The sequence below is a fragment of the Acomys russatus genome, chromosome 7, assembly GCF_903995435.1.
Source record: "Acomys russatus chromosome 7, mAcoRus1.1, whole genome shotgun sequence".
Classification (NCBI taxonomy): Eukaryota; Metazoa; Chordata; class Mammalia; order Rodentia; family Muridae; genus Acomys; species Acomys russatus.
Genome location: NC_067143.1, coordinates 50,712,780 through 50,726,492, shown reverse-complemented (window position 1 = coordinate 50,726,492; position 13,713 = coordinate 50,712,780).

Here is a 13,713-nt window from a genome sequence, read left to right as displayed (position 1 = left end):
TGTCGCTAAGAGGAAGACATCAGGACCCACTGATCTCTTTGGGCCACATCTCGAAAGACACTTGTACCTCAATTCAGAACAATGATATTCCCAATCTAATCTACATCACTACGTCTCCAGAGAGTGATCCCCACGATACTGTAGGGACAGAACGTAGAGTGTAGCCAGAAGAAGTGACCAGAAAACTGAGACCCAAAACTTAAAACTTGCCAAACCAGTTTGCCTCGGAGTGAACTCAAGGGGCCAGGGTCCTAGGTTCCCAGTCTCTAGAAGACACTGTACGGCAGAGGACATATGTGTTTAGGGGAATCACAGGTCTGAAGTCCTCTCTGTATAGCCTCTGTGGGTATAGTCCAATGTCCCCAGGCATGGCATGGAACATTTATCCCCTGGCTTTTTTTTTTTTTTTTTTTTTTTTTAATCCTAGTAATCTGAAGCTGTGTGGTGGCACATGTCTCTAATCCCAGCAGAGATAGGTAAGTCTCTATGAGTTCAAGGCCAGCCTCGTGTACATATTGAGTTCTAAGCTAATAAAAGAGAGAGCTGGTAGGAAGGTCTGTTCATTCATGACGTCCTAGATGCAGAACATCTGCCACACATACTACGCCAATCCTTCTTCGTTTAATTCTGACAACACTGAATTGCCTCTTATTTCTACAGATTCTGGGCTGAGAATATGTAGTAACCCCCTCAGCTCCCAAAAGGTAGCCAAAGCATGCTGGTATCCAGCCTTGCGTCCCTGCGGTTCCAAAGCCACTAACAGCACAGAGCTCCTCCGTTCGCAGCCAGGAGATGGAAAACTCCTCTTGAAGACTATCTTTCTCACACATGCCCAACTCCCAGGCTCACTCCCTGCTTCCTCCTTGGGTGCTTGGCTTTTTAATGCTCGGGGTTCCTGCCCTTGACTCAGCTCTCCCTGACTGCAGGACTCCAGGGTGGGCAGGCTCATCTGGGTTCCCCACTCCTTACCCAGCTCTGATGTATCTTTTGGACCCCCAACATTGGCACAGAGATGAGATGGGTGAGCATTGGGCAGCACAGAATCACCAGTAAAGCTTAACAGCAGCCTTACCTAACCCCCTGCTATCACAGAAGGAGAAACCGAGGCCTCAAGGGAACAAGACAAGACGTCAGGGAATCTAAGCACTGAGATTTTCTTCTACTAGATGTCCCTGACCAAGGAAGCAAAGGAAATGAGGAGGAAGCCTGTGGTGACCCTGCTGGCCCCTCAAGCCGGCTTCCCTGTAGTGGTCTCAGACCTGCTTTTAGGGCTTTGGAGAGGTGAGCCAGAGGTCAGGGGGAGTTGCTGTGGCTTCTGCCTCTGCACAGAGGCCTCTTATGTTCCAGACCAAGGGCCTGCTCCTCAGCTGCCGGGCGGAAAGGCCCCTGGTGGGTACTGAGTATCAGTCTGAGGTTCAAAGGCTGCCTGCAGCAGGCCCCAACGCTGAGCTTCCGCCACAAATTTACAACCCCCAAAAAAAGTCCTGTGTGCTGGAAGAGGGAGGCGATTTTCCATGGCCCTGCTGCCCTACGGAGTCCCCCAACCTACTGGAAAGTCTGAGTGAGACAAAGTGGTTTGTTCATGCTGGGGAAAGGGTTAGGCCTGGCCTGAGAAACAGACCCTGTTTACACGGGCCTCAGGTAGGAGGTCATGGGCACCCCAATCTGAGAAGGTCACATCTTGAAGCTCCCCCAACTTTTTACAATAGAGCTCAAATGCCAGGATCTAGAGGAATAATCAGGGGTCACTTGGGTGGGAAGGAGGCTGCCCTCTTGCGCTCTTGATGCACACAGGGTTCCCTGGACCCACAAACAGGCAAGCCTGGCAGACAGGCAGGCTTGTCCTGTAGACAGCAGCCAGGACTCCAGGCTGGTGGGATGCAAGAAGCAGGTGATTCGAGGCTGCAGGATGAGTTCCTTGAGAAAACAGCAAGAAGGTCCAGGCCCTGGGAAGAGAAATGCCTGCTCTGTGTGGCATGGATCTGGGGCTACCTGAGCCACCCCACGCATTCGTAGCTTCTTAGCTCTCAGAAGCCAGTGTCTTCTATTCAGGTTACACTGACTTACGTACCAGAATTGTTGGGATCCCCAAGCACTAGACGCAGGAGAAACCCAATGGGTCCCTGACACCAGAGGCAGCATTAAGTGAAATGGGAAATTAGACCAGGAGGGAAGAGGACAAGTACTCAAAGCTGCTCCAGGCCTCCTGGGGTGACACACACCAAGGGCACATCCTGTGTTCAGAGGGACAAAGGCAGGGATAGGAACAGAATCATGTCAAGGGAAAGTGAGACGGGAAACAATCTAGACACTGGACCACCATGTTAAAAAATCCAGAGGGGACACCCAGGAAGGAGTGCACCCACCCATGGGTGTAGCTGGGTTTGGAGCATCCGGGCTGGAGTCAAGATGGACAGGGAGCAGGAGTTGGGGCAGGAGAGGCGCGGTGTGCTGGACCAGGCTGCGGAGGGCTTCCTCCTGAATCCAGGAAGGGTTCCAGAGCATCCTTCATAGTTTGTTGTGCTCAGGTTGGTACCTTGCTCTCTCTGCACCTACCCACTCACCACAAAGAGCTGTGCGTGCCTGCGTTGCAATAGCAAAACACAAAGACAAGGCCATGCCCAGGTGAAGGCCACACCGATGATGTCATCAAGGCCCTACTCTGGGGCCTTGGGGGTCCTGGTTGTGGCCAGTCCTGATCTTCTCTAACTTCCTGCCTTCTCTAATCAGGGCCATTTTCTTCTGCACTTCACACACACACACACAACAACAACAACATCAAGGCATGTTCCATGATGCTTGGGGACAGATTTTCCTACCCAAGAGCCAATAGCCTCAACACACTACTCTCCATCATTACCCACAACTCCCAGTGTGGGCTAGACCAGGGGGCCAAGGTGTGGTGGGTCAGTCTGCCCACCACGGCCTTCAGGAGGGGCCAAAGCATAGAGTCCATATAAATTAATTTAATTGGCCCTATTATCACTTTGCTCTGAGCCTGCAAGTCTAATCTAGCGTTGAAGTAATTCATTGGGTGTGAAGTGTCCCCAGCCAAGAGTTCCCTCTGCTCACGGAACAAACCTCTCCACACTTGGCGGAGACCCTGGGCCACTGCAGCCTGGCTCCAGCAGAGGGGTTGTGCAGGGAGCAGGGCCAGCAGGGGAAGACTTAAAATAGCTCCAGCCTTGGCTGCCTCCCCTGACTTTCCCAGAATGAGGCCCCAGCCCACACCCCACCAGCCCCCCAAAGTACACATAGACTCAGCCCCACAGATACAAGAAGATGGTGTGACATTCAAGGCCTTTGCAGACCCAGAAGATGGCTACAGAGGTCACAGGAAACCCAGGTGCCCAGCCCACACCCCACCAGCCCCCCCAAAGTACACATAGCCTCAGCCCCACAGTTACAAGAAGATAACTTGACATTCAAGGCCTTTGCAGACCCAGAAGATGGCTACAGAGATCTCAGGAAACCCAGGTGAGCCCTAAATTATAGGACATTTTGGACAACATTTGGCTTCTCTCTGTTCCATGCCTCAGTTTGCCTTCCTGGAAAAAAAAAATGTCCTCAGCCTCCTTAACTATGAAACAGACTCTCCCAATGGCTAATAAAGTCGCTGGAAGGATTAGGTAAATTAGCAAGTGCCAAAGACACAATGGCATACAGTAGGTGCTCCATAAACGTTCACACAGTGTGAGATTCAGGTAGGACAGGACAGGGAGCCTTCTGCAGTTGTAATTGCTAAGGCCAAGGCACACATTTGTTATAATTTCAGAACTTTAGAAGGGCACGGGACGGCGTGGTTCCCACGGAAGCTGTAGCCTGGGCTTCGGGACACCTGAGAGCTGAGAGAATGCAAGTTGCCCAGCTTGCTGTGTTATGATTTGATTTGCATAACTTATGGTGCAATTATTCATACCCTGATGTCAAGCTCATTAAGTAATCAGGCACCATGAACCTGCTAGTTGAGCCCAAATCTGAGGTAGGTAGACACAACGTTGGGGAACCTGGGGGGCCCTAGCCTGAGGGTAGAAGCAGGACGCTCATGCGTGAAGACAAGTATGCGTAGCACACGGGCAAGGGGGCCTACCCCCCACCCCACCCTCAGGACGGGCTGCCAGCTGTAAAGCCCTAGGGGAGGTAGAGGATTTTCTGATCTGTCTGCCCCTCGTGCTCAGATACTGAAATGCTGCTACTACCACTACTACTGTTATCAGTAGTAGTAGCAGTATTTTGAGACAGTCTTACTCTGTAGCACTTGCTGGCCTGGAATTCACTATGTAGACCACACTCTGACCTTGAACTTACAGATCCACCTTCCTCTGCCCTCCCCACCAGGACTGGGATTAAAGGTGTGCACCACGATGCCCAACACTGCCGCCAGCTTTTGTTCAGTGCCTGCTCCTGGGTCTGAGCTTCACCACAGCTGTATCCACAGCCACGAATGGATGGAGAACATAAGGGATGGCGGGTACCAGCCAGGATGTCTCCTACTAAGTAGCAAGGCGCCATCTCCCCGATTCAGATGGTGGAAGACACCGACTCCAGCTCAGAGGTGGTATCCGTGGAAACTGAGAGGTGTAGGTTGGAACTTCAGAGTGCAGAGCAATCCCTTGGTCTTTTCCAGCCTGTCTTATGCTCAGAGCAGTAAGCATGCCAATCTCCTTCACTGCACTCACTTCGGCCTCAATCTCTGCCTCAGCAATGTGCTATGTGCCAGTTGTATGGACTCAGTGACTCACAAATCCCCATAAAGGCTTTGTAGGTGATCCCACGACAAATGGCTTTAGAACTCAGGCCCAGAGACACCAAGCCAGGAAACCTTCAAACAGCTCCTGTCTTCTAAGTTCCCATCTCACAAAGAGGCCCATGGTGATGAACCCTAACCCCACTGAAAGCCTACTGGGGGAAAGTCTCCTACAGGCTGCATCCCAGGACCCAGCCTCGTTACCCACAATCCAACCTTCCATGTTTTCCTACCATGACAAGCACTGGGTGGGCGAGAGGTGAACAGTTGCACTACGTCCCGTTTCCTTTCTCCCCCTCAGCGCCCAGGGTCCAGCAGACTCCAGCCAAAAACATTCAACCACATTCACATCGGTCTCTGCAGCCCAGACAACACTATTCTGTCTGCTGCCAATGGTGGGGAGCGGGGTGGGGGGGGGGGGGGGGGGGGGGGGGGGGGGGGATGGGCAGGGACGTGTGGTGTGGGGGAGAGCTGCGGATAAGAGCTGACATATTTCCTCTCTACCCTCACTTGAAGGCTGCCAAGACCTGGGTTAAAAGTGGCAGGCCATACTTCAAATTACTCTTGCCTTCCACCTTGACCCCTCTCCCTCTCATCCGGGTTCCCACTACTTACCGTAATACACTATAGTGCTTAGAATCCCAGCGTCCTTCAAACAGGTTGCTAAGTGATATGCCCTCCCAGAGTGGTGAGAACTCCAGCAACGTGCATAAAAAGCTTTCAGTAAAGCACCTGGGAAACAGTGACGATGGCTGGGGAGCTGGTGTTTTGTTGTGTTTTGCTGTTTAGCTTGTCTAATCCACGTCCTGGGAATGGCAGGGCCCAACTTGGCCCCACCTGTCTTGCCCCTTAAAGCGCAGTGCTGACATCACCTGCTGGCTCTCAGCCAGGACCCATGAGGCCAGGGATGCCACAGCAGACAAGAGAGGGCCGTTCTGAGACTAGGAAGCAGGAGGCCCCAGACTGGCCTCAAACTCCCTGTGTAGCTGAGGGTGTCTTGACCAGCTGATCCTCCTGCAGCTACCTCCCAAGGGATGGGATTATAGGTGTGGCCTACCAGACCCTGTTTATGCAGTACTGGGGATCGAACCCAGTCTGTACCGTTCTGTTACAGGAACATGAAGCATGCTAAGACTATGAAGGGAGAGAAGACCCGAGACGTGCGAGAAGTGAGCATGCAACACATGAGCTCTCCTGGGCTTTCCCCACTCCTCTTCAGGAGGGAAGCATGGCAGCACTTGGCTGTCAGCACTTTGGGGAGGATTAGCTCAGCTACTTGGGCCAGATCACTCCCCTCTTGTGGGATAGCCTGGGTCTGCTCTGCTCGCAGAGAAGGAAGATGCAGCCCTCACCTCAAACTGGGACAACTCGGCATCTCACTCAAGTCCCCTAGTTCATGCGTCCATTACAGCTCTGTGTCTCCCTGGGCCCAGGACTGCACCCTATATGAGAGTTAAGCAGAGATTCAGAGAGTGCCCCCAGCATTCAGTCTGCATGTCAGCCTCCACCACAGAGGCTGTGCACAAGGGAGGAGCTGTCACAGATGGATGCTGACCCACACAACGTGGCTTTGCAATAGGAGACAGGGACAGTTTGGAGGGGTTGGCAGAGCCAAATGTGGCAGAAGCTAGTGGGATCAGCCTGCAAGGGCTTGACTGCTTGCTTGTTGGGTGCGGGGTGGATGAGGGGGCAGAGAAAGGGATCTGAGAAGATGCTTTTGGACCCAGCTAAGAATTTAGGGTAGTGAGGTCATTTACTGACCTGAAAAAAACATTGAAGAGAAGTGATTGCATGAGGTAGGGAATGTAGATTAAGTTCTGATCAGAGGAGACTGTGGACAGCCAAGAAACGAAGCCCAGGCATCTTCTAAATAAATGTCTGGGCTAGAGACTGGGGCATCTTAGAGACTGTGAGTATGTGAAGGAAGGACCTTGTGAGGGTCTCTCTGCAACCCTTTCTAGCGTAAGCCTGGGACAGGGACCATGCTGGGTCAATATTGGCTGTGTGGGTAGATAGATGGATAATGAACTGACAGGTGAATGAATGATGCCTAAGTGGGTGAGTGGATAGATGGACATATAGCTAAATGGGTAGATAATGGATACGTGAATGCATGTACAGATACATAAATGGGTGGATAGATGGATGGGACAGTGGGTGGGTGGATGGGTGGGTGGATAAGTGGAGGCATAAAAGGATGGGTGGACAGATGAATGAGTAGACGGATGAATAAATAAGTGGAGAGATGGATGAACGGATGTGCAGGTAGAGGCCTAGAGAGATGTACAGACATACGAGGTGTTGGTGCATGGATAGATGAATGGAACAGATGTCCATCTAGGTAAATGCACAGATGGGTAAGTGGATAGACTGACAAATAGACGTGTTCCCTGCAGTGCCTCAGACTCCCCGACAGTGGGGAGAGGACCCCTTTGTGCTGCTCACAGCCCTCCCTGGGCCTTGGAAGTAGCCAGTACCTTGGCCTCTGCTGCAGCCGCAAGCTCACTGGCAAATGAAGAAAAGGAGTGAGGAGGACAGCAGTGTTGGGGACCCACCTATCTCAACCAGCGTTGCTGGCAACACTGGGCAGCAGATACGTGCTGGAAAAAGAAAAACTGAGGCCCGTGGGAATTGCTCGCTCTTCACCCATCACCCAAATGTACACTTCAGGCAGGCCTTCAGATGGAGATGAGCTGCTTTGGGGCGGGGGTGGAGGGGCTTAGGGCTTGATTTCAGCTCCTCATGAAGGGCACTCAATCCTGAGTACTCAGGCCCAGTCAGAATCCCTCTCCTCTGGGGAGTCCCACCTCCCACTGTGACCAAATGAAACTAGAGAGGCCTGCCCCCTTCATCTGGCCAAGGTGTGTCACAGACTAAGTGAGTATGAGCATGGCCAGCTTTCCAAGGCTGTGAGGTAGCTAGCAGGCACCGGCTCCTCACTCAACCCCCTACAGGCCTCACTGATGTCATGGTTTGCCAGCCAAGTGGGCTGGCCTTGGGCAAGGGATCGGAGGTGAGATAGTGGTTCCTCAGATGAGGCCATGTGAAGCAATGTGGGCTGGACACAACCTGACAGGCCTTTCCCCTACCCTTCCTGGGGTGCTCTGGTGGAAAGGGACAAGGCCATCTACCTACCTGTGTGCAGATCCCCACCCACACATCCATTCCAAGAGATCACAGAGAGATCCATCACCTAGAGTGGGGCACTTGAAACCAGGGGAGGGCAGGGTTAAGCCCAGTGCCACTCTGGAGCTGGTAGCAGGTTTGCACACTGCAGAGACATTCTTTCTCCTCCTCCTCCTCTGCAACCTTTCTGAGAAGCACCTGGCAAGAGCCTGCCAGGAGGAACTCCTGGTCCGCCAGGGAAACAACCACATACCTAGCCAATGACAGCATGGAGCTATGTGACAACAGCCCACACAAGACTAGGGGAGCCCAGAGGCGGCCCACTAAAGGTTGGGTGCTAAGAGGCCTTCTGGAACAGGCTGAGTCTGCAGAAACAAGGTCTCGGCAGAGGTGTGCAAGCACAGGACCCACAGAGGGACAACCACCCCACTGCTCACTCAGCCTGCACCCCAGATCCTAACACCTTTCCTTTTCTCAAACTTAATCTGCATCTCAGTGGTGGGGGGAGGGGTTGGGCATGTGTGGAAATGACAGGCCTGCAAACCGTGAGAAGAAAGCGTGGTAACTGACTGTCAGGCCTGGGTGTGAGGGCGCCTCCTTCAACATCCCGGCAACAGTCTCCACACAGGCAAGGCCAGTGCAGAACACAGAGAAGGATGGGTCGGCCCAGGCTGTGTGTGGCTCCTGAGGACCAACGCACTCAATCATTAAGCAAGTGTCAATCCCTGTTATGAAAGAGTCGCTTGCACCCTCGCAATCATTCTAGAAAGAAAGAAGGGCTGAGCATTCTTTCCCTGCAGGCATCCAGGGACAATGTGGGCACGGGACTGAATGCAGGCTACAAGTTCCATTCAAGGACTGGTTCTCTAGGAATTGAGGGGCAATTTGGAGCCTCAGTAGATTAAAGAGAACAAAGATACCCACACTGCAGGAAGCAGCAGTGAGAACAGCAGTGAGGCCGTTATGCAGGGAAGGCCTCTCCATAAAACGTGTCCTAGTGCCTTCTGTGCATATTCCCTGGTGGGCAGCAAATGAATCAGGGATGAGGCAGGGCAGGGCAGGGCAGGGCAGGGCAGGGCAGGGCGGAGGAGCAGACATCAGGCGAGAGGCAACGGAGCGAGCCAAGACTTGCTTGCTTTCCTTCTCATGTCACCTGAGGCAAGTTGGTGGCACCATCCCAAAAGTTGATCTGATTTTTCTCACCAGGAGATTAGCAGGGACCTTCTCTTTGTATCCCACAGCTGGGTAACAGTGACCAGAGAGTCCCGCCTTCCAGGGCAGGGTGGAGGAGGTAGATAGAGGCACCCCATTCTGAGAGTTAAGCAGTTGCCTCTCAGAAGCGCCTAGACCCCCTTGGCTGCAGTAAGAAGCTGTGTCCATGACCTTGTGGGAGCCACAGGGGAAAGCTTCCACAGGGTACGACCTCACCAAGTGGCGTGATGTTGGCTGGCAGCAGGTGGCCGCCATGTTAGGCTGTACCAAACCGACATCTCTCTCCCCCAGTAGTCCTACAATGATGTCCTTCCCCACAGATTCCCTCAAAGATGCTCAGCTGGGGAAGAAAAGTACACTTGAGGAAGGCCCCCAGCACTGTCCTCACACCACCCCTGAGAAAGACAATAGACTAGCTGCCACTGAGACCCAGTCTGCACCAAGTTACACACTGCCAAGCTCTCCCGAGAGGGTCTAAGTGGCAGTCCTGAAAGACTAGGGGGCAGAGGAGGGGCCAGGAATCAGACCTGCATTCTGGGCCTGATTCCCTGTGGGACCTGGGTAGGGCCAACCCTCTCTATGCCTTTTTCTCCTTCAGATCACCAAGGCCTTCCAGGGATGTCCAACCTTTTGATGTTGCAATGTGGTGCTGTCACCGGCAAAGTTCACACACAAGAGCTGTGCAAATAGTTACAGAAACAATTTTTTTTTAATTCAGCATTTTAAAGGACTTCATGATTTTGTGTTGGGTTGCATGCACAGCTGTCTTAGAGACGTGCGCCTCCACAATGAACACACCTAGCAACTTTAGACACTGAGGGGCCCCCTACCTCTGGCTGCACATAGCTCAGGACTACAGGCACACTGAACCTAGAGTCCCCAGGGGAACTCCAGGCTAATGTTCTCCTAATTGGTACCTTAGTAACCAGAGTCACACCATGAGCTAAGGGGCCTCTTATCACTTACTCCATGAGCAAGAAACCTGAGCCCACCCTGGCAGCCTCTACTCTCTCCTCTGCCTGTGTTCAGTTTTTCAGCAGTAACCATTTTCAGCCTGTTGCTGTGCTCTGCCTGTCTTCTCCAGCGACAGTCACATCATCACTTTCCTCCTAGCCTTGTGGCACCAGCCAGCTCACTGCAGGGCTACTTGGCAAGCTCTCAGACCGAGAGCCTCCCACTCACTGGAGCCTGCCACTTCATTGTCCTCTAGCTGGGTGCAGGCACCATGTCAGTGTCATGGGTGCACAAGTCTGCCCAGGTGCCTGCCTGCCTGCCTGCCTCTGAACAGTTGGGGCTCATAGGAAAGGAGAAAACCTCCCTTCTTCTCAATTATTTTTGTTTCTAATTACGTGCATGTGGGTATGTGTATGTGAGAGCAGGTATCCATAGGGCCGGTCATTGCCAGAACTGACGTTGCAGGCAGCCAGGAGCTGCTTGATGTGGGTGCCGGAAAACAAACATGGAAGACAAGAACAATGGAAGCTCTTAACTGATGGGCCGTCTGTCCAGCCCCAAGCCTCAGTCGTTGTGGGCACGCTGCTGCAGGAACCTCAGCTAGCCCCTTGAGAGCTCCACACCAACCCTGTAGCCCCCAGCATGACCCACTGAGCTCAGGCCATCCTATTAGTCATGCTCCCAGGCTTTGCAATACTAGGTGGTGCGTGAAGCCCGCTTCCATCACACACTTCTTTGTCATACCAGTGGAATTGCACTCTTCCTTGGAGCTTAAGCCTCCACTTCAGGAAAACCAAGACAATAATTCTGTTTGGACCTCACCGGATTGCCAGAAGTTGCATGGGAATGCAGGGGGCACATTGCCTGGCCCACTGAAGGTGAGCAGTGACAAGGCGCTCCTAGAGTGTCACTCACCCAAAATGGCTGTGTCAAGCTCCGTGACAGTGAATGGGGGTGAATCGGGTAATCAAAACCCCTGCCTGAAGGCTCTGAGTGATCCAGTAGAGGAGACAGGTACAGGGCACTCAGGCACACAGTGTGTCACCAGCCGAGGGACCCAGGAGGGCCCCCACCAAGTCACAGATACTGAGCAGCAGTTTAAGCATAAGGCAATGCGGGGAGCATTTCAGGGGCCAGGGGAGAGGCATGAGGACAAGCTTGACCAGGGGACCTAGGCAGATGTGCATGCTAAGGGGACATGGGTATCTATCTATTACAGGCCCTTCTGCAAAGGCTGAAAAACCTGCAGGTGACCTGGACAAGAAAGGATTTTAATGTGTGTGGGGTGGCGGGGGGGCACGAGGGGGCGCGGGGAGGCTGGATCAATGAGTGAAAAAGTCCTTGGTGTTTCAGGGAGACAGAAGAGCTCCGCATCTGGTACACTAACACCTCCCTGTCCTACTAACCTATTCAGTGACTCGGGCCACGCCCTTCCTCTCTAGCCCTTAGTTTCCCCATCCTGGAAATAGGAGTTGGGGGTGGGCAGAGGAGCCCGGAGGCCCACCCCTAAGCTCATACCACTCTCTCCCGGAGGCTTTAAAGCAGGGGGCTTTTGTGCTTCAGGCGGTGGGGCATCTGCCCTCACTCCCTCCACCCCCGCAACCCCCAACCCCACTCCCCACCCCCGGTCAGCCTTTCTCTTAGTTTGAGACTGGAGTTAGGGGGCTTCACCCACCCTCGGGCGAGGGCTGGTAACCTTGCCCAAAGAGACTGCATGTACAGAGCTGCAGCGCCACCTACTGTCCATCTAGAAAAGCCCAACGAGTCCAGGCAATTGTTTGGACCCAGGTCCTTGTGGATTGAGGCACTTCTGGGTCCTCCCCAGACCAGGCCTCTCCCAGTGGCTCACGTGGAGGACTCTGAGCACACCCGCTCTTTCTAGGAGGGGCACAGGGTGAGAAAGCACCACCTTCTCTTGCTTCCTCCCAGAAATGGTCTCCGTTCTGTTCGTGTTCATTTCCCGCTCCCTGGCCCCACAGCCAGTCCTCTGTGCTTTCTCACTGCTGCCACCTTGGCCCAGGCATTATATGTCATGCCTCACGTTTGTCAGGTGACCGCCTCCCACTCCAGAGTGGCCTTCTTCAAAAATAAAGACTGGATGGCCAGACTTCTCTAGCAGTTTTTCCAAGCCCACAAACTGATCGCCTCTTTCCTGCATACAGGATTTCAGTGACCACAGCGACACACATCTGTCAAAATGCCACCTCTCGGCCTTTGCATAGTCTGTCCCTTGAATTTTCCCGTCTTTCAGGACTTTTTCTTAACTGTATCCAAGAAGCCTGGGTTGAGAGAGGAACCCTCCTGCTGCCAGCCACCCAAAAGCTTTCACGGTCCACTGTCGAATCCTCGGTGTTGTGGCTTCTGGCGGTCAGGATAGAAGACGCACTGAAAAGTTGGTTTCCAGCTACTCGGAGCCCAGAAACTGCTGCTCCAGCTTACAGGCTGCTCCAGGCTCTGAAAGAGAGGGCATAGAGGCTGAGAGATCTCATGAAGTACCTTGCACTTGGGTATCCTGTTGTCCCCAGTGGGAGATGGGGAGGGGGGCATCTCAGTCGCTTATGAAGGCAACCCTGAGCAACCCCCAGCCTCCCTGGCATCCTCAGTCTGGAAGCGAAGAGCCCCCCCCCCCCCCCGCACCTCCCCATGCTTTCACCAGTGCTGCCTGGCTTTGGCACCACAGCAAGCCAAGGGTAGCTCGCCCTTGCCTGAGCACAAAAGATAACCAGTGTCTTTAGCTATCAGGAAAATACAAATCAAAAGCCACCCGGAGAATCAGTCTCATCTTAGGATGGCTGTCATCAAGAAAGCAGCTAACAAAAGCTGGAGGGACAGGGATGAGGCGAGCACCAGAGGTTCTCAACCACAGAACAGATGTCATGCCTGCCATCTATATTACAATTCACAACAACAGCAACATTACAGTTATGAAGTAGCAAAGTACGGCTGTGGGTCATCACAACATGAAGACCTGTATTAAAGGGTCCCAGCGTTGGGAAAGTTGAGAGCCACAATATATACCGCTGATGGGAATATAAATTCTTGTAGTCAGTGTGGAGGTTCCTGGAAAAACTAAAAATAGAACTGCCATGTGATCCAGCTATATCACTCGTGGGTATACACCCGAAGGAATTGGAAGCCAGCACACAATTAAAATTCTTTCACGGCTGTGTTTATTGTGATGCTGGTAACGACAGCCAAGTCTTGGGGCCAGCCTCTTATGGATGAATGGATGAAGAAACTGTGAACAGATGAGCACGGTGGTGTATTATTCAGCCATAAAGGGAAATGAAATGCATCCGCAGGAAAATGGATGGACCTGGGGACCATTTTAATAAGCAGAATAAGCCAGGCACAAAGACAAGTACTAGGTCTCTTCTTGCATTGAGGATCTAGAAAGGACAGCATAGATGGGGGCCATGCAAGAAGAGGGAAGGACCCAGCATGAGAAAGAGTGGAGGGAAAGGTAAGAGCACATTACCTTATGTGTACACATGAAGGTGTCACAATGAAACCAGTTATATTATATACCAATGACAATCGCAGTGAGGGAGGACTGGGAAAGTGGCTCGGCCTTGCGTTTGATCCCCAGAACCAGATGGAACCAGGCATAAGGGCACATTCCTATAACCCTAGCAATCAAGAGGCAGAAACAGGAAGATCAAAAGTCTGAGGCC